Source organism: Hemiscyllium ocellatum, chromosome 37 (assembly GCF_020745735.1).
Source record: "Hemiscyllium ocellatum isolate sHemOce1 chromosome 37, sHemOce1.pat.X.cur, whole genome shotgun sequence".
In the NCBI taxonomy this organism is placed as follows: domain Eukaryota; kingdom Metazoa; phylum Chordata; class Chondrichthyes; order Orectolobiformes; family Hemiscylliidae; genus Hemiscyllium; species Hemiscyllium ocellatum.
In genome coordinates this window covers 16931340-16952045 of record NC_083437.1, presented here as the reverse complement: position 1 = coordinate 16952045, position 20706 = coordinate 16931340, and the positions used below count along the sequence as shown (strand labels likewise).

Sequence of the window (20706 nt, the reverse complement as noted above, 5' to 3'; positions counted from 1 at the left end):
GCATTGAGTATAGGAATTGGGAGGTCATGTTGCGGCTGTACATTACATTGGTTCAACCTCTTTTGGAATATTGTGTGCAGTTCTGGTCTCTCTGCAATAGAAAAGGTGTTGTTAAACTTAAAAATGTTCAGAAAAGATTTACAAGGATGTTGCCGGGGCGGTGGGTTTGAGCTGTGAGGAAGAGGCTGAATAGGCTGGGGCTGTTCTCCCAGGAGTGTCGGAGGCTGAGGGGTGACCTTATAGAGATTTATAGAATCACAAGGGGCACGGATAGGGTAAATAGACAAGGTCTTTTCCCCAGGGTGGGGGAGTCCAAAAGGAGAGGGCATAGGTTTAGGGTGAGAGGGGAAAGATATAAAAGGGACAACCTTTTCAGTCAGAGGGTGGTGGTGCGTGTATGGAATGAGCTGCCAGAGGAAGTGGTAAAGGTTGGGACAATTACAACATTTAAAAAGCATCTGGATTGGTACACGAGTAGGAAGAGTTTAGAGGGATATGGGCCAAAACAGTGGCAAATGGCACTAGATTAATTTAGGACTTCTGGTTGGTGTGGATGAGTTGGACTGAAGGGTTTGTTTCCATGCTGTTATGTCTCCACGACTCCAATAAACTTTTTGTACTCATTCCCAAAATTTTAACCTGATATCACAAAATTTATGCAAATATTCAAGGTCTTTCATATCATTACTACTGCCCAATCTTATTTTATGTGTTTATCACTCTTCACCTGAAGAACTGACAGGCATCAGCTTTAAATTTACTTTTTGTCTGTTCTACTCTGTTCTTTGACTCTTCCAGCTGATTCAGTATCACTGAATTGTTACAGCACAAAGACAGGCCTTTCAGCCCATCGCGCCTTAGCCTCTGTTAAATAAGTCATTTAAGAGCTTGGACCTCACTAGTGTTAACCTTATAAGTCTTTTTGGTTGGGTGTCTGATCACTGAGGCATGGTGTTTCAGTGCTCAGTTTTTGCTACCTAGCTACTCCTTTTAAAATACGTTTAGCAGATAAACTTGAAAACAAATTAAGTGAGTTTGATTTAGCCAAAGTGATATGTTCGCACATATCTCCGTTGCCAAATGGACAAGTCTGACCAAAATAAAACTGTACACTGGACATCCTTTTATCAAATCAAACAAGGACTGTAAATGTGGATACCTTCTTTATTTCTTCATTTCCTGTCTTTATATTCTAAGTGTTGCTCTTTTTTCTGTGTTTTTAAGATGGCGCAGAAGAGAGGCAACACTTTCCAACGCTTCTCACTGCATTTTATGACAAGATTCACATGACAATAAATAAATCAAATCATAAAAGGAGGGCTGGGCTCAGAGTGTAGATGTCTCCAGCCTACAATAGCCTGCTTATTTACAAGGACTACTTTTCGTTTGACATTACTTTTCTTTTAAAATCATTTTATACGTTAGACTGAAGCAGAAATGAACCGATTCGCTTGTACATTTGGTTTATAAGAAGCCTTCAATAAAGTACCACACATAATGCTACTGAATAAGTAGCATGGCATTGGGGGTAATATTTTAGTATGGACAGAGGACAGGCTAACTAACAGAAAACAGAGTGTTGGGATAAGGGATGAATTTTCAAAATGGCAACCTGTGACTATTGGAGTGCCACAAGGGTCAGTGTTGTGGCCATAATTATTTACAACATATATTAATAACTTGGATGATGGAAATGAATGTACTAAAGCCAAGTCTGCAGATAACGCAAAAATAGGTGGGAAGACAAGGAGGATATAGAGGGCTATAAACAGTTTAAGTGAGTAGGCACTAATTTGGCAGATGGAATACAATGTGACATCGTGCACTTTGACAAGAGTAGAGGAGCTGAATAAAAAACAGAAAAATTTGAAGTGCTGAGTGATTTTGAGGTCTGTTGCATAAATCACAAAAACCCACCATCAAGTCAGGAGGGAGTAGGAAAGACAAAGAGCCTGTTTGCTTTTATTTTGAAAGGAATAGATTATAATAGGGCGATTTTGCTAAAACTACACAACATTATTTAGATTATACCCTATTTAATGTCAACAATTTTGCTCCCTTTGTTTAATGAAGGATACACTAGCATGGGAGTATGAAAAGGTTCACAACGTTGATCTCGAGTATGGAAGGATTGTCTTTTGAAGAAAGATTGAGTAGGGTGGACCTGCACCCATCGATGTTTATAAGAATTGAGAGTTGACTTTCTTGAGTCGTAAAAGAATCTTAGGAGGCTTGGCAGGGTAGATGCAGATTGATTCCCTTTGTGGGAAAGTCTAGGACCAGACGGCATAATCTCACAATAAGGGGTTACATGGAGATGAAGAGGAATTTCTTCTCTCAGAGGGTGGACAATCTGAAGACTTCTTTACCAAAGACGGCAACAGAAGCTGGGGATTAAAATATATTCAAGGCTGACATGGACAGCTTTTAAATCAGTAAGGGAACCAAGGGTTTTGGGGGAAAATACTGGAAAGGGGAGTTGAGAATTATCAAATTGGCTGTGATCTCATTGAATGGCACAGTAGACTTAATGGGTCGAATGGCCTCCTTCTGTTCCTATCTTGTATGGACTATTAACTTCACACTGAAAGAATGACCAATTGTGTTAACTTACACAGTTAACACCATCAAAGACTAAAGTTGTGAAAGCTGGTCCTCCAGAGGTGCATGAAACCCCAGATAAACCACAGGAGATCAGACAAACAGTTTCAATTCCATGTACGGCTACAGAAAATAATAAAATCTTTTCATCAGTTTGGCCTGATCCCAAGGCCACAGTTAACTTTGATATTGTTTCTCGGAATCACTGCAAGACATTTCTAACAGAGAGGAGTCAATAAACTGGCAATGCTGAAAGTCCACTGCACTTTCTCTTAAATATTCTGCACAGTTGGCCCAACTCCATCACACACCGCAGGAAGTCTCCAGAAAAGTGAAATCAGCGTCAATACCTCAATGAGTTACGATTAGATACCTCATGTCAGTTTAGAAACTAACCAGCAGGTCACAACACAACTTGGCCTGAGGTGATCCACCCAGACACCAAAACTGACTGCATGCCCTGCCAACATACCTAGGATCACCTGTCTGGATGCAAAACTGACCACTTAGCTGACCATCTAGGTTGGTCATCTCTGTAGGCTCCAAACTGACAACCTGCTCCCCATTGAGAATTGTCATTTTGAATTATGGATCCAGGATCACCCAAAACCAGGAAGGAAGAACTTCACAATCTCCTCAGTCAGTCAGACAGACTGTGTGGCCAGCCCTGTAAGGCACCTACAGTCAGACTCCCCAAGTGGTTCTACAAAACTCTCCTGCGGATGAATGGGATAGCTGTGGGAGGACACCTTGGAGCCACTCGTCCAACACAGGCAGAACCGATTTCTTCCATCACTTAGTGAATCAATCAACAACTACAACATCAAATAACATCCCTATGTCAGGGCAGTTCCAAAATCAGCAACTTTATCATCACATTTTTTATTTAAAAAATTCTGCCAAGTACCATTCCCCCTCCCAACTCGAGAGATATTCCTAACAGTTGCATTTTCCACACTAATCCCGATAATAATACTTTACAGAAATTAATCTCACATTAATCATTAAGATGAACAGATTTAAAAGTCACATTTTCACTTTTGTTTTAAAAAAAGAGGCATTCGTCAATGTTGAATAAAAATTAAAACATCTTGTTCACTCAATACAAAACTTTTTAGCACAGGCCTAGAGAAAAATAACATTTAAAAAACTTGAATCTTTCAGAACAAGGTTTCCATTTCAATCTTAAAACGATAAAGGAACTCGAATCTTTCAGGGCATATCTTCCATTTCAACCCTAAAACTATATAGAAACTTGTTACAAATCCCATCAGTAACAGTTCCATCCCAAAGTATCAAATTTCTTTTTTGTGAAATTCTGAAAAGGCGCTAAAATGCATTAGATCTGTTTCGCTCTCCATTAAAGGATTTGCAATTGTTTGGGAAGTGGGGGGGGGGGGGGGGGGGGGGTTGTTGAGGGAGAAACAAAAAAAATCTTCAAGAAATTAAAACGAGATGCATTTGTTGCAGGAACTTTGCATGCGATCACAAAAAGAAATGTGGGGCTTTCTGATATTGCAGAGGGTGGTGCAAATACCCCCTTGTGTCTGTGCTCAGCCTCTCCTGCATTCTCAGGCCGTCTGCGGGGTAAAAATAAAACTTTTTTGGGGGGGCAAAAAGAAATTCTTTTTTTAAAAAAAGCGACAAAAGAAGAAAAAAAACAAAAATGGCAGCCGGTGTTTTTTTATTTAAAAAGGACATAGAGTCGCCATATTTTGCAGGTCCCAAAGTAATGAGACAGAGAGAGAGAGAGAGAAAAAGAAGCTCAGATCTGAAATCACATTTGCATGTCTTGATGATTCATTGTTTACGTGCGATTTAAGAATTGCCGAGGGTTTGAATTGCCCGGCACACACACTCTTTTTAAAAAAAATTCAGACGCTTCAACACTTCCTAGAACACGCATGCCTTGCATCGCATTTGAATGCAAAACCCAAAGATCTGAAAATGCATTAGGAAACCACTTTGCACAGAGCAAAAAAAAGGTTCGTCTCGCCTTCAATCCGCCCCCCCCCCTCCCCACCATCCTTGCACCACAAGCGCCTTTTGCATTGAATGCAGCCAACCCAGTTTTGAAATCAGAGCATTGCATACAGACCTTGCTTGCAAAGGGGTCTTTTTTTTAATTTAAAAAAAACTTGGTTTATAAAAAAAATAAAAGGGTTGCGATGATCTTCGGGCTTGTTTCAGGCAGATCTCATCTTCCGGGTCGCCTGCTATTCACTTCTGGTTACTGCAGGCAGTGAGGGGGTCTGGGGCTGGAGAAACCAGCTTATTATTTGCAGCCTATTTTACTGACTCACACAGCCCTAGGATGCCATGCCCAGCTGCAGAAAAATTTTTTAAAAAGGCATTTCCACCCATCTCTCTTTTTTTAAGAAATTGCACTTCCACGATGGGGACTGGCGGAGTCTATAAGCTGCAGGGAATGAGATCCCTGGAAATTCGTCTCCAGCAATGGGCGTAAAAGCAGTATAGGCTCTGGCGGATTGAACGCCCCATTCCTGATATTCGGTTCACTGGAATTAAATATTAGTCGCTTTGTGCGAGATGAGCTCCGTCTGTTTTGAGCCACCGCTTGAGGCACATTCCTACAGTCCTGCATCTTTTTTAAAAAAATAAATTGATCTTGCTGTGTTTTTATCTCATTTCACAGTGCTTTTGTTGAGGAGCATCTTTGCTTTTGAAGCTCTCGTCCTTGTTTTCCAGTTCCATCTCCCTGCAACCTTCTCCAGCCCTAGCTGTGAGCTCCTCTAACTGTGGTCACTTCAGCAGTGCTGCACCTCACTTGCTGAGGCCCCTGAGCTGTGGTACTTCCACGTTTGATCTCTTCCTTTCCCACCTCTCTTTGCTACTTAAGGGTGCATCTTCAATCCTAAACCTTTGGCCATCTGCCCTCACTCTTTTTATGTGACCAGCTGTTCAAAACACATCTTTGAAGCACCTTGGCATGATTTATTAAAATATCTACATTTAAGTGTAGATACATTGATTGCAATATTTTGTACCCGTAAATTCTGGGGTGTTAAAACTTCTCATGTCAAGTCTTCAACTCATATTCTGCTTTATAGTCAGCACCACATTTTGGCTCAGGTTTCAACAACAGATTGCATTTATGTCGCATCTTTACCATAATTAAAATAAGTCCCAAAAACCCTTTCGCAGTTGTAAACCCATATGAAAGTAAGACATAAGAGCATTAGTAAGCCATTTAATCCAAGTCTGATCTGCCATTCGCTGAGATCCTCGCTGATGTGATACTCTTCAACTCCTGCCTTTTCCCCATTATCCAAGATTCCCCTCCTGATTAAAAGTCGGCTTCAGCCTTGAATAAACTTAATGACTCCGTTTCAACATCCCTCTATAGTAAAGAATTCCACAGATTAACTACTCCGTCAAAGAAGAAATTCCTCCTCGTCTCTGTCATAACTGGGTGAACTCCTGCTCTGAGTTTGTACCCTCTGCTCCCAGACTCTCCCACTGGGAGAAACAACCTTCTGCACCTACCCTGTCAAGTTCCCTAAGAATCTTGTCAGATATCTCAAATGTTAATGTTGATCTCTCTCTCTATGTTATACCCGCCTTCCTAACCTGCATCCAGTTTCCTCATTTCCTCTCTCCCCACCTTGTCTCAGTCAAATCCCTCAAACTCAGCACCGCCTTCCTAACCTGCAATCTTCTTCCTGACATCTCCGCACCCACCCTCACTCTGGCCTATCACCATCACCATGACCTCCCTCCACCTATCGCATTTCCAATGCCCCTCCCCCAAGTCTCTCCTCCCTACCTTTTATCTTAGCCTGCTGGACACACTTTCCTCATTCCTGAAGAAGGGCTCATGCCCGAAACGTCGATTCTCCTGCTCTTTGGATGCTGCCTGACCTGCTGCGCTTTTCCAGCAACACATTTTTCAGCTCTCTCTATGCATCTTCTCTGTAGCTGTAACACTGTATTCTGCACTCTATTCTGCTACCCTTATACCCTTTGTATTGTATGATATGCCTGGAAAGCACATAGAAAAACACTTTTCACTGTATCTCGGTACATGTGACAACCATAATCAAAACAAAAAAAAACAAATCAAATCAATAAGATTGCCTCCCATTCTTCTCAATTCCAATGAGTACAGGCCCAACCTATTCAACCTCTCCTCATACGAAAATCCCTCCATACCTGGGATCAACTTCTTGAAACTTGTCTGGATTGCCTCTGATTCCAATATCTAGATTAGAATGGTGTTGGAATAGCACAGCAGTTCAGGCAGCAACCGAGGAGCAGTAAAATCGACATTTCGGGCATCGGGAATATATCTTACTTAAAACATGGGAACCAAAACTGTTCACTGTATTCCAGATGTGAACTCACTAATGCCTTGCACAGTTTAGCAAGGCTTTCCTATTTTTCTACTCCATCCTCTTTGAAATAGCAGGCGAATTGAATTGAATTGAATGTATTGTCACGTGTACCGAGGCACAGTGAAAGGCTTTGTCTTGCGAGCAACACAGGCAGATCACAGAGTTAAATAAGTCAATAATAGGTAGACAGTGGCACAAAGCAAAAACACAGGTAGAGGCAAATGTTAAGAGTTTGAGAGTCCATTCGGGTGAGTGGAGGTGAAGCCCAGGGCAGGCTGGCGTGGCACCAGCAAGTCCCAGAGGCGAGTGGAGTGGAGACCTGCAAGGCCTCTAGTATTGATGCCCAGTATCTCCTATACGCTTGGCCCAACTGGTCTGAAAGCCAGCCCAGACCTGGTTAAAAGACTAACGTGCTAGTAAATTTTAAAAGAAAACTTATTTATCTGTTATTGTAATGCTGAACTTTTATTTATAATTCTCGCAAGACTGTAACAAATATTTATGTATCCTGTGCCTAGGTACCCTGTAAATAAGATGGCACCGAGAGGCGATATTACAAATTTTTCACTGCACTCATTCGAGAGTACATGACAAGAAAGGCTAATTCTAATTCTATTTCGATAAGCCAACAGTCCATTTTCCTTCCCTTGAACTGAACCCGTAAGCTAGGTTTTTGAGATTTATACACAAGGACTCCCTAATCCATCTCTATTACAGCTTTCTGCAGTCCTTGTCCATTAAAATAATATTCAGCACCTCTATTCATCACATAAAGAGCACAAACACACATTTTCCCACATTGTATTCCATCTGCAAAGTTTTTGCCCACTCACTTAATCTGCATATATCCCTCTGCAGACTCTGTTATCACCACAACTTGCCTTCCCACCATTTTTCTGACATCCGCAAACTTGGCCATAGTACACCATCCATGTCATTAATATATATCATCAATAATTGTGATCCCAGCACTGATCCCTGTGGCATTCTACACTTGTGACTGTGGCCATCCTGAAAATGCTCCCTTTGTCACAACATCTTTTAGCTAGCCAATCCTCTATCCTTGCTAACATACTCTTATCTCATTAATTATTCTAATGTGTGATAGCTTATCAAACACCTTCTGAAAATCCAAATATATAACATCAACTATTCCCTTTTATCTATCCTGTCTATTATCTCTTCAAAGAATTCCTATAAATATGTTAGGCATGATTTCCCTTCATAAAGCCATGCTGAGTTTGCTTGCTTCAGATAGGACTTGACATTGTGCCAAAGAAGGAGATAGATGACCATAAACATTGTCAGAGGAAAATGGTGAGAGTTTGACAGGAGCCAAAAGCAGAGGGGCTATTCCAATAATGACGCACTGGGCATCTATAGATAAGAATGTTGAGGGAAAGGATGTTGGGGTGCATAGAAGGACAGAGTCAAAGAAATGCAGAATTGGAAGAAGTTACAAAGCTATGCAAATGAGACAATGGAGGGATTTAAACGTGAAGGCATGCATTGTAAGAGAGAAATATTTAGGTTTTGCTTCTATCTTTTCATGAGGTGTCACAGGTGAGACTAATGTATGTTGCCTGCTCCTTATTATTACGCAGACTAGTTTGTTCAGCCATTCTAGACGACACTGAGTCAACCACATTGCTATGTGACTAGAGGTACATTTAAGCAAGATCACCAGAATATATGGCAGATTTCCTTCCTTAGTGTACATTAGTGAAAAATCAATTATACCAACGGGAACTCTATCAACAAACACATTGGCTTGGATCCCATTTACCACTCACTGGGAAAAAGTACCAGAAATGGGATCACCACCGGAAATGATGTCACCGTTGGAAATGATGTCACCATGGGAAATGATGTCACCAGCCCAAGGAAACCTAAACACATAAATAGAAAGAAGGCCATGCTACCAGTGCTTCATCCAGAGGCTCACTAATGATGTTACCTAGTATGGTGACGAAACATCTGAAAATGAACCTTCCAGCTTAGTGAGCAAACCTACATTCAGAACCTTAACCTGAGCTATAAATCTTCTCAAAACTCGCTATCAATTATACTTTCATGGTCACCATTACTGATGCTAGCTTTCTGCTTCAGATTTAAACGACTCCATTTAAATTCCACCTGCTGCTATGAAATGATTTGGAGCCATGCTTCCAGCACATTAAGCTGAATTATTTCAATGAAAGTCAAACACAACAGATGCTGGAGATATGAAATAAAAGCGGAACGTGCCAGAGAATCTCATCAGGGTGGGCAGCATCTGTGGAGAGTCAGAGAGAGAAAGACAGAGTTAACCTGTCAAGTGCAGTATGATTTTTATTTTTGATAGGCACCTTATTTTGATATAATGTATTGCATCACTCACCAATCTGAATGAATGGTGGAAACATGCCCTTCATTATCAGGGTGCTGCATATTTCAGTGTTTGGAGGAGTGCATGCAGCCCACATCAGCACTGTATGGAGAGCTGAGGACCAGTTTTCCTCCTTATGTTCCCAACAATGGCCATTACCAGCAAGAAGAAAGTGCCAGCGAGACCCTTGTACCAAGTCACTGGTGGGATGTTGGTCACTGACTTCTTGAGAAGGTAAAGGCAGAACAGGAGGAGCAGGCCCAACACCGAGGCCAGGAGCTATTTCAGAGGATGAGGAGCACTAACTCATGGAGAGGTCACAGCCACACGGCCCGTAAGGATGCAGAAGGAATCATTGATTCAGACAGTACTAAAGAGGTCCTTCGGCCCATCAGCACCAGAGATTTTCAGCCCTGCCTCCATTTCCTGAAGAGGAGCGAGGTGTAGTGATGACCCAGGCACCATATGTCCCGGGATACAGTGTAAGATGCCACAGTAGGAGCTGAGGGCTGCAGGAGTGGGAGACCACCTTCTTCCACTGGCTGGCAAGGGGACTGCTGCTGTGAACCCCAATGTGACTGCCTCCTTCCAGGAGAGTGATGGGTGACCTGAGTGGAATCTCCCTGTTCTGCACCCACAAAGGTATCAGAATAGTTACTGATGGCAGTGGTGCAAGATGGCAGCCTTTCACTTTGCTTCCTGATGATGAGGCATGGCCCAGGCAATGGGATGAGGGAACGTAACAGGTATCTCTCAACGTGTGAGATACCATTGACGAAATTCATCAACGGGAAAGGGTTCCATTAGATTCATGACCAGGTGATCTGTGATCACCGTCACCATTTCCCTGGGGGAATGTGTCTGCTCTCGTGACATCTGCCATAACTCTTCCATCTTGGGTCACTCACGTGTACATGGTAACTTTCAAGTCTGGTTATTGGGGGGATGACGTCTATCCACTGTCAGCATGGCTCATAGGACCAGTGCACGCCCCCCTGACTGACTCTGACTCTTTGCTGCCAACCTTATGCCAGAGCTATGGTGGAGCAGATAGTAGGGCTGCTGGAGATGGTGGTTCCACTGCTTGGAGTGATCTGAGGAATACTCTAGATGGACTGGTGCCACTTCATCATCCTGGTGTGTTGTGCTCTGCTCAACTGGACTGAGCAACAAGGTGTTCTGATAGACACTGAGGAACTTGGGGAATGTGAACAACCTTGTGAGGAGGAGGAGGATGAGGACTTTGATGAGAATGAATTTCTTCTTGTGGATAACACAGCTCAGCTACTTTGGTGGCTACAAACCAGATAGTATCTGACTGACTAGGAGAAAGTGAGGACTACAGATGCTGGCGCAACCTCATTCCTGATGAAGAGCACATGCCCAAAAGGTCAATTCTCCTGCTCCTCGGATACTGCCTGATCTGCGGTGCTTTTTCGGCACCACCATCTCGACTCTAATATTTGACTGACATCCAGTTCCAATTGATGGAGCTGGCTGCATTGGGCCAGATCACACAGTCATACAGCACAGAAACTGACCCTTCAGTCTAAGCAGTCCATATCGAACATAAAGCTAAACTAAACTAGTCCAACCTGTTTGCTCCTGGCCCATATCCCTCTTTCCTATTCATGTACTTATCCAAATGTTATTTAAACATTATAATTGTACCTGCATCAACTACTTCCCCAAGAATCTCATTCCACACAAGAACCAAGCTCTGTCTCAAAAATTTGCTCCTTATACCTTTTATAAATTTCTCTCCTCTCACCTTAAAAATATACCACCTAGTCTTGAAATCCCCCATCTGAGGGAAAAGACAACTCCCATTAAGTCTATTTTTACCCCTCATGATTTTCTGAATTTCTATAAGGTCGCCACTCAGCCTTCTAAACTCCAGTGAAAAAAGTCCCAGCCTATCCAACCTTTCTTTATATTAAGCCTTCCATACCCGGCAACATCCTGATAGGTCATCATGCCGGCATTTGGTTTGCACTGTGGGGATGAACTACCCATTTTGTCGGTGTTCACTTTCACTGGTTCTAAATAAAATTGCCTGTTGGGAATTGTATAATCAATTACCTGACTGAGAAAAGGGCATTGCAGGTGAGAGGATCAGTCAGCAATGCCAACCATGTGCTGTGAGCAAGGTGGTTTTGTGGTTGCTGCTGGTGAGGGGCACCTGCAGAGCACTAACATTTGTCCAGGTGCACAGCAGGCTTTTAAAGAGGGCACAGGTCCCAGGGTTGCCAGCCTTTCAGCAGATGTCCAGTGAGTGGAGAGTTGTTCTGGGAATGGCACATGATAAAATGAGGCAAGCCTTAGGCAGGCGACGTGCCAGAGGGATGGCGCGGGCAGTTAATGAAATGTGTTTGGTCAGATACGTGAGAGAATTTGCCGGCATCATGACAAGAAACACCCATGGGACTCTACAACACTGACACAACCAAAAAAAAGATTCAACTCAATGACTTTAATCATGACAGTGTCCAAATGGAAGAAATTATGGATCATCTATGAATTGAGGAGCCTGACAACATCCAAGCAGTGAAGAGACTTAGAGGATACAACAGTGAGTTTGATTTTCAGAAGGCGTTTGAAAATGTACCATACATTCGGCTACTTAGTTTAGTGCCCATGGTGTTGGAGATGGTATATTAGCATGGATAGCAGAGATTTAGCTAAAGAATAGAAGACAGAGAGTTGGGATAAAGGGGTCATTTTCAACTGGCAACTTGTAATGAGTGGTGTGCATCAGGGATCATTGCTGGGACTGCAGTTATTTACAATATATACTAATGACCTTGAATGAGAAAAGCGAATGTACCATAACTAAGTTTGTGGAGGACACAAAAATAGTTGGGAAGGCAAGTGGTGAGGATGACACAAAGAGGTCCTAACCAAATTAAGCATGTTGTAAAAGAAAACTTGGCAGATGGAACATAGTATGGGAAAGTGTAAGTTTATGCAGGAAGAAACAAGGAATTGCGTGTTATTTAAATGGAGAAGACTTGCAGAAATCTACAAAACAAAGGGATTTCGGAGTCTTCATCCAGGTACCACAAAAAACTAGCATCCAAGTACAGCAAAGTGTTAGGGAAGGCAAATGGAATGTTGACCTTTATTTCAAAGAGAATGAAGTATAAAAGTTAGTAAAACCACACAAGGCACAGATGAGATCACAGCTGGATTACTCTGAAGAGTTTTGAACCTTTACCTGAAGAAAGATAGACTATATTGGAGGCAGTCCAAAGAACCTCATTGGGCTGTCACCAGTATGGAGGAGGTTGAGTAGGGTTTGCCCTGTACTCATTGCAGTTTAGAAGAATGAGTAATGATTATATTGAAACATACAAGATTCTTAGGGGGTTGGACAGGGTAGATGTGGCAAGGATGTTTCCCCTTGTGGGAGAGTCTAGGACCATCGGGCATAATCTCAGAATGAGGTATCACACATTTAAGACAGAGATGAGAAGGGTTTTCTTCTCTCTGACGATTGTAAATCTGTTGGAATTTTATGTTCAAGACTGAGACAGATACACCTTTAATCTATTAGAGAATCAAGGGTTACAGAGAAAAGACAGGAAAGTGGATTTGAGGGTTATCAAATCAGCCATAATCCCATTGATTGCCAGAGCAGATTTGATGGGCTGAATGGCCTATTTCTGTATGGCTTAAGGTTTTATGTTCTTGTATGGAGCTAGATATTACAATGTACTTATGGATACTAGTGTGTTCTCAGTTGATTACATAAAAGAGTAACACGCAAATTAGAAATAAGAGGGAATGGGGGAAAGATCTCAGGAAGACTGCAGAACTAATCATTTCTGGTGGGAAGAGAAATCATTGCAGGAGATCCTCTGGCTGTGACTATGGAAAAGGATTGGGCTATGGGTCAACTATGTCAGAGTCTGCAAATACAGTGAATAGAAGAACAAAGAAGGATATTATAGCAATTGGTCTCAGTCGCATGGGACGTCATCAGGGACTGAGTTTAAGATATTTCAAAAAATCTTTAACAGGAAACAATACAATTGCTGTCTGGCCAGTTTTAGATCAGGCATTACAACTATTGATCAAGAAGCGGTGCGGGGGTGGGGGGGGGGTGGGGGGGGGGGAGGAGAATGCGGGGAGAAGGTAGCCAAGAGTACAATAGGGAATGGGGGTGGGGATGGAGGTGATAGGTCAGAGAGAAGGGTGGAGTGGATAGGTGGGAAGGGAGATTGGCAGGTAGAATGGGTCATGGGGACGGTGCTGAGCTGGAAGGTTGGAACTGGGGTGAGGTGGGGGGAGGAGAAATGAGGAAACTGGTGAAATCCACATTGATGCCCTGGGGTTGACGTGTTCCAAGGCGTTGTGTGGTGAGGGAGCGGTGGTGGAGGAGGCCCAGGACTTGCAAGTCCTCAGCAGAGTGGGAGTGGGAGTTGAAATATTGGGCCACAGGGCAGTGGGGTTGATTGGTGCGGGTGTCCCGGAGATGTTCCCTGAAGAGCTCTGCAAGAAGGCGTCCAGTCTCCCCAATGTAGAGGAGATCACATCGGGAGCAACGGATACAATAAATGATATTGGTGGATGTGCAGGTGAAACTTTGATTGATGTGGAAGGCTCCTTTGGGGCCTTGGATGGAGGTGAGTAAGGAGGTGTGGGCGCAGGTTTTGCAATTCCTGCGGTGGCAGTGGAGGGTGCCAGGAGGGGAGGGTGGATTATTGGGGGGCGTGGACCTGACCAGGCAGTCACAGAGGGAACAGTCTTTACGGAAAGCAGAAATGGGTGGGGAGGGAAATATATCTCTGGTGGTGGGATCCATTTGGAGGTGGCGGAAATGTCAGCGGATGATGCAGTTAATGCGAAGGTTGGTAGGGTGGAAAGTGAGGACCAGGGGGGTTATGTCCTTGTTATGGTTGGAGGGGTGGGGTTTGAGGACGGAGGTGCAGGATTTGCATAAGTTGTGTTGGAGGGCATCTTCAACCACGTGAGAAGGGAAATGGCGATCTCTAAAGAAGGAGGCCATTTGGTGTGTTCTGTGGTGGAACTGGTTCCCCATAGCAATGAGCATGGGGATGAATGTGGAATTCTTTAATAACTATCAGATTGTCAGACTTCTCCTAGCCCCAGCTATTTTCCCAAAAGGTAGCCAATTAAAATAATTTAAGGAAATTTAAAGTGAGTTTACTTTTGTTTCAAAGAGCTGAACAACATGCCAAGTGCTTGACCTGGACTTAATTCTGTCTTCACAGAGACGGAGTGTTTTCTGCATCTTCTATTTTATTATGGCATCTTAAAGACCTGTCAAGGTAACTGTTCCCCCCGTATCAGCTTCTGTCTTCTATTTGACTCTGAGTTAGTGGAAACTCAAAACATCTGGTCCAACAGTCCATTTTCTATTAATTTAGTGTCTTATGATGTTAAAATTTACAGTTTTCAATGAACTTTCACCAGCAAACACAAACATTGAAGTAGTAACCTGATCACTCCTGCCTGGTATGGGACACAGGAGAAGATGCCAATATGAGGTTGCAATGCCATTTTTTTGTTATTATTCATTGACAGGAAGGGAGTGTCTCAGATAAATCTTGCATTTATTACTCACCCCTAGGTGTCCTTGAGAAGGAATGCTGCTGTCTTGAGAAAATGTGCCTACAGTGCTGTTGGGTCAGGATTTCCAGGCTTCTGACAGCAATGGAAAAAGTTACATCAGATCAAAATTTCGATTTCAGATCTTCAGGCACAGAAAGCAGATTAGAACACATTCACAAAAATGTCTGTAATGCCCATTTTGTTTTACTTTAGACATACAATGATCACAGTGTAGACATTTTCCTAATCAATCCATTCAGAGATGTTATAATACATCTGGTGTAGATGTGACCTGAATCTGAACAGCCTGTCCCAGAGGTAGGAATACTACCATTGCACCACCAGAGCCACCTGATAATCATGCTCTATATTCCTATTGATTAATCTCTTAGCAAAATGACAGAAAAGCAAATGCATGCCTCCACCTCTTCCTATTTATCAGCCGTGGGACAGACCTCAATATTAGATATTCTAAAATTGTGTCTCCCTTGATTGCCATAACTATGTGGAGCCATGACTAGCTTGGCAGAGTTAGAAGTGGAATGACTTTAATGAAGACGACGGTTAAATTCTCCGGTTCTGCATATCGGTCCAAGCCACTGCAATGACTTTGTGTCCATTCCATTCCATGGTTTAATATAGCTCCACACCATAATTTGTGATGTGCATACCAACTGAGCAACTTAATCAATCTGCAAGCTCTGACAGATTTAATGAATGGTGTTCTTTTAGCATGTTCAATGTTTTGCATTGAAATAAGTTTTTCATCCTTTATAGGTTGGATCAGTTATTTTTATTTTATCTGAAATGGCTATCTCTGGTTCTATTATAGATAACACACCTTGAAGTAATTTTGCTAATATTTCCCTTATTATCCTCTACTGAAAACATTAAGTAAAGCTGGGTACTAACCATTTGGCACTGCTGCACAGGCTCCTCTCTATTCTGTATAGCTATATTTCACTAAGATTTCACGAAGGCTTTTAAAATGATAAGAGGATTTGTTATCATCTCAAGCAAGTCATTAGCTAGTTGTGTGGCCTTACGAAAACAGAACTGGCAAAGAGTATGTCTTGATGCTGGTGACAGGAGACAGGGGAATAGACCGCAATGTACTGGTATAATGGTGCTGAGGCAAACTCAGCCTCTCAGTTCTGAAGGGTCAAAATGTTAACTCTCTCTCTACAAATGCTGCCTGACCCATTGAGTTTCTCCAGCAATTTCTGTTTTTGTTTCAGACTTCCAGCAACTGCATTTATTTGTCTTAATTCAGTCTCCAATCTGATTAGAACTGGCTGATCACAGAGACATGTCTTTTTTCATTATATCACAGAATCTGATCATCACTAGCTAGGCCAGCGTCTGCTGCAACCAAGGCAGTAACATGACAAAAATAGGTCATGACAAGACATGTTACATTCTCACAAAGGACAGATCATAATTATGCACATAAATTTAACAAGAAAATATAAAACTTTGATTATGGTCATTCATGTTAAATCTTGTATATCTTTAAATGGCCCTATTAAGGCATTCAACAATGTTCCTCACAGTAAATTGGTTAACAAGGTTAGATGACATGGAATGCAGGGATCACTAGCCATTTGAATAGAGAACTGGCTTAAAGGTAGTAGACAGAGGGAGTTGGCGGAAGGTTGCTTTTCAGACTGGTGGCCTGTGACCAACAGTGTGCCACAGGATTGGTGCTGGGTCCACTGCTTTTCATCATTTATATAAAGGATTTGGAATTGAACATGGTTAGTAAGTTTGCGGATGACACCAAAACTGGAGGTGTAATGGACAAAGAAGAAGGTGACATCAGAGTACAATGGGATCTTGATCACATGGGCCAATAGGCTGAGGAGTGGCAGATGGAATTTAACTTAGGTAAATGTGATGTGCTGTATTTTGGAAAGGCAAATCAAGGCAGGACTTATGCACTTAATAGCAAGATGTTACTGAACGAAGAGACCTTGGTGTGCAGGTTCTTAGTTCCTTGAAAGTGGAGTCACAGGTAGATAGAATAGTGAAGAAGGCATTTGATATGCTTGCCTTTAATGGTTAATGCATTGAGTATAGGAGTTGGGAGGTCATGTTGTGGTAGTACAGAACATTGGTTAGGCCACTTTTGGAAAACTGCATTCAGTTCTGGTCTCCCTGCTATAGGAAGGATGTTGTGAAAGTTGAAAGGGTTCAGAAAAGATTTACAGGGATGTTCCCAGGGATAGAGGTTTTGAAGTACAAGGAATAGGCTGGGACTGTTTTGCCTGGAGCATGGGAGGCTGAGGGGTGACCTTACGAAGTTTATAAAATCGTGAGGGGCATAGATAGAGTAAATAGATAAGGTCTTTTCCTGGGTTGGCGGAGTCCAAAACTAGAGGGCTTAGGTTTAAGGTGAGGGGGTAAGATTTAAAAAGAATCTCTGGGGCAACGTTTTCATGCAGAGGGTGGTACATATATGGAGTGAGTTGTCAGAGATGGTGGTGGAAGCTAGTACAATTATAACATTTAAGCGTCACCTGATTGGGTATATGAAAAGAAAGGGTTTAGAGGGATATGGGCCAGTTGCTGGCAAATGGGACGAGATTAATTTAGGATATCTGATCGGCATGGACAAGTTGGACTGAAGGGTCTATTTCCATGCTGTACATGTTAGGTGAATCGGCCATGTTAAATTGCCCACAGTGTTCAGGGATGTGCAGGTGAGGTGTATCAGTCAGAGGTAAATATAGGGTAGGGGGAATGGGTCTGGATGGGTTACTGTTTGGAGGGTCAGTGTGGACTTGTTGGGCCAAAGGGCCTGTCTTCACACTGTAGGGATTCTATTGTATTCTAAAAATTCTAAAAACTCTATGAATCTAATTATGAGGATAGGAAAGGTGCGTCTGAATCCTACAGATCAGCAAGTTAAAAGTTTGATCTCTCCTTTGTACAGAATTAGCTGACCCCTGTTGCACAGAAATGAGTTTTTAAAATTTCAGCAATATACTTTATGCATAAAATATCCCTACATACATACTGACTAAAGCAGTTCGATTCTGTACAGTAACATATGAAGAAACAAACAAAATATTTGAAGCTTAACTCTATAGAGCAAACAAATCAAAGGCATTTCTTACTTTACAAGACTATATTTACTTACATTTGAAGTACTGGGGCATTCTCCAATAACTGAACAGACCCCCATTTAACTTTGGTAGAAAGATCTTAGATAATGGTTTTACCCCACTGCACTTTGGCAGCAGCCCTGGGATATGCCTTTGCAAAGGAAGTCTGGAGAAAAAGATAGTGTTTTCTGTCAAACAGCTCTGTGACACAAAGGACTCTGTGCTCCCTGGTCTGTTCCTGGGATGCGCACTCAGACAAGCATCAATTGTGCCTGGAGGACCATCAACACGGTGAAAGTCGCTCTTTGGTCTACCCGAAATTTGTTGGTCTTCCAGATCAAGGAGTCAACCTTGATCCAGTCTTGCAGACTGTCACATTCCAAGGTCCAGGGCAACATGCTGACGGATCCACTAAAGCCTGGGGTACCTGCCTCCAAGGCGCACCAAGTGGAAATACCATAGTTGGATCCAATGTTCCCAAGAACAGAGGGAGAAAGACACACTTGGAATCCCGACTCCCAATTGCTAACCAGTGGCCTTTGCATTGTGTGGAATAAGAGTTGCCAACTCCCCAGAATTGACCTAAAGACTTCAAGAATCGCAAATTAATCTACTAAACACTGCTGTAAGCATGCAAGAGAAAGATCACAGGATTATTTTAAAAAAAGGGGGTTTCCCCTTTATAATATTTTTTGAACATTTTACCAAATATACAAGTATTGAAAATGGGAGAAAAGACTAACAGTCAAGCAATGTCCATTTGGTAATGTGACTTTTTGCTTTCTTATTGTAGCAGAAAGGCAGTGTATCACAGGAATGGATGTGCTGACTGACTAATAGCTGAAATGTGGGGGCAAGTCACGTGATGGAACCTCCAGGAATAGATTTGAACAGAGTTTTCAACCCTAATATGGAGGTCAGGTGAGAATGATATGATATCTTCCATGCAAGAGTACTCAGTGCTCAGCGCATTTATTCAGTGCTTACATCTGAAGAATAGGCACAAGTGTAAAAGTTAAGGTGGCAAATTCTTCAGGATTGTCTCAGATTTCTTTAGCAATTGAAATTAGATTCCTAGACATTCCAAGGATCAACCTTAGGGAGCAATCATCGGTGCATTTAAAAATTGAAATTTCATTTTCAATTCTTTGGACAGTTTCATTCATCAGAAACATTTTCTGGATGAACAGAGAAAGGTAGTTTTAATGAGAGAAAAGGTTGATGTTAGGAAGTGAAACATTCAGGAAGGTGGTGTGGTAGTTCAATGGTTAGCACTGCAGTGTCACAATGCCAGGGTCCCAGGTTCAATTTAGCCTTGGGTGACTGTCTGTATGGAGTTTGCACATTCTTCCTGTACCTGCATGGGTTTCGTCTGGGTGCTCTGGTTTCCTCCCACATGAGGAGAAAGTAAGGACTGCAGATGCTGAAGATGGGCATATGCCCGAAACGTCGATTCTCCTGTTCCTTGGATGCTGCCTGACCTGCTGCGCTTTTCCAGCAACCCATTTTTCAGCTTTCCTCCCACATTCCAAAGATATGCAGATTAGGTTTATTGCTATTGCTAATTTGCCCCGAGTGTGCAGGCTAGGTGGGTTAGCCATGGGAAATACTGGGTTACAGGAATGCGATGGGTCTGGGTGGGATGCTCTTTGGAGAGTTGATGTGGGCTGAATGGCCTGCTTCCATGCTGCAGGGATTTCATGTCCAACCAGTGTTGGCAACTCTGAGGCAAAATGATAGAGAGAAAACATTAGAGCAATTCTCAACAAAGAGATAAAATTTTTAGGAGATAAATGAAAAATAATGGGCAAATGAACGAAGAAACCAAAATGCAGATCAAAGTAAATTTAGAAGAAAAATGTTTCTGGTTGCCAGAATATGAAAAAAGAGAATACTGCCTAGGGTAAGCATTACTTCAATGTTATTCCACATCAAAGTTCTTTTCACAGTTGAAATGCAGCTTTATAAAGGCTTTATATGAGATTCTGTTGTCAAAGAATTTCTTCAGATGCAATGTACAAAGCTTTCCACTGTACAGTTCAGTCAACATGCAGTGATCCAAGCATTGATGCTGGCCCTCTTGGTACTAAAAGGCAGAGTGAGTTTGTCATCTTTCCCCTCAGTACACTGCGGCATGTCAACATCTGTGTCTAAGAGCCTGGTGACAACAGCTTAATTGAAAGCTGCATTTGTTCCTTTCACCAAGACCATGCTTGTCAATTTCAGGTCAATCCATTAGTTGCAAACCAGCCAACCTACGAATCCTGCATAATATATTGTTCAGAATAATAACTCAGTTGAATGGGGACTACTCTAGTATTTTATTCCCTGTATGATTCTTTTTCTCCCTTCATATTAGACATGCTACTTTCCCAGATTTCACGAAAGCTGCATAGATAGATACACTGCTCAGTATGCAATACTTGTCAGTGGACTTATGATTCATAGGGAGCCTTTTTTTAAAAAAAAACCTTTGCATATAAAAATGAAAAATCAGAGTTCAGAAGATATACAGATGGCAGAGGCTATTTGGCCCATTATAATCCATCTACTCTGGAAGAATCTTAAACAAATCCAAACCTTTATGCACTTAACCTATGAAGTGTACTGCCAATGTTGATCCCTCTTTTATGTGAATATTTTATTTTGGATGCCAATCATAACCTGAACTTTCAACAAGCATCAATCCATCTGGACA

General features: G+C 42.2%; 1 protein-coding gene across 2 annotated transcripts in view; it reads right to left on the bottom strand.

The window, feature by feature from the left end:
• The window catches only part of LOC132833501 (zinc finger protein 362-like), a 64367-nt gene extending 59537 nt beyond the window's left edge, over positions 1-4830 (bottom strand). For both annotated transcript variants that reach the window (XM_060851831.1, XM_060851832.1), the window contains exon 1: positions 4700-4830. The gene's annotated coding sequence lies outside the window, so the exon portion shown is untranslated. The remainder of the gene's footprint in view (positions 1-4699) is intronic.
• Positions 4831-20706: the final 15876 nt, after the last annotated feature.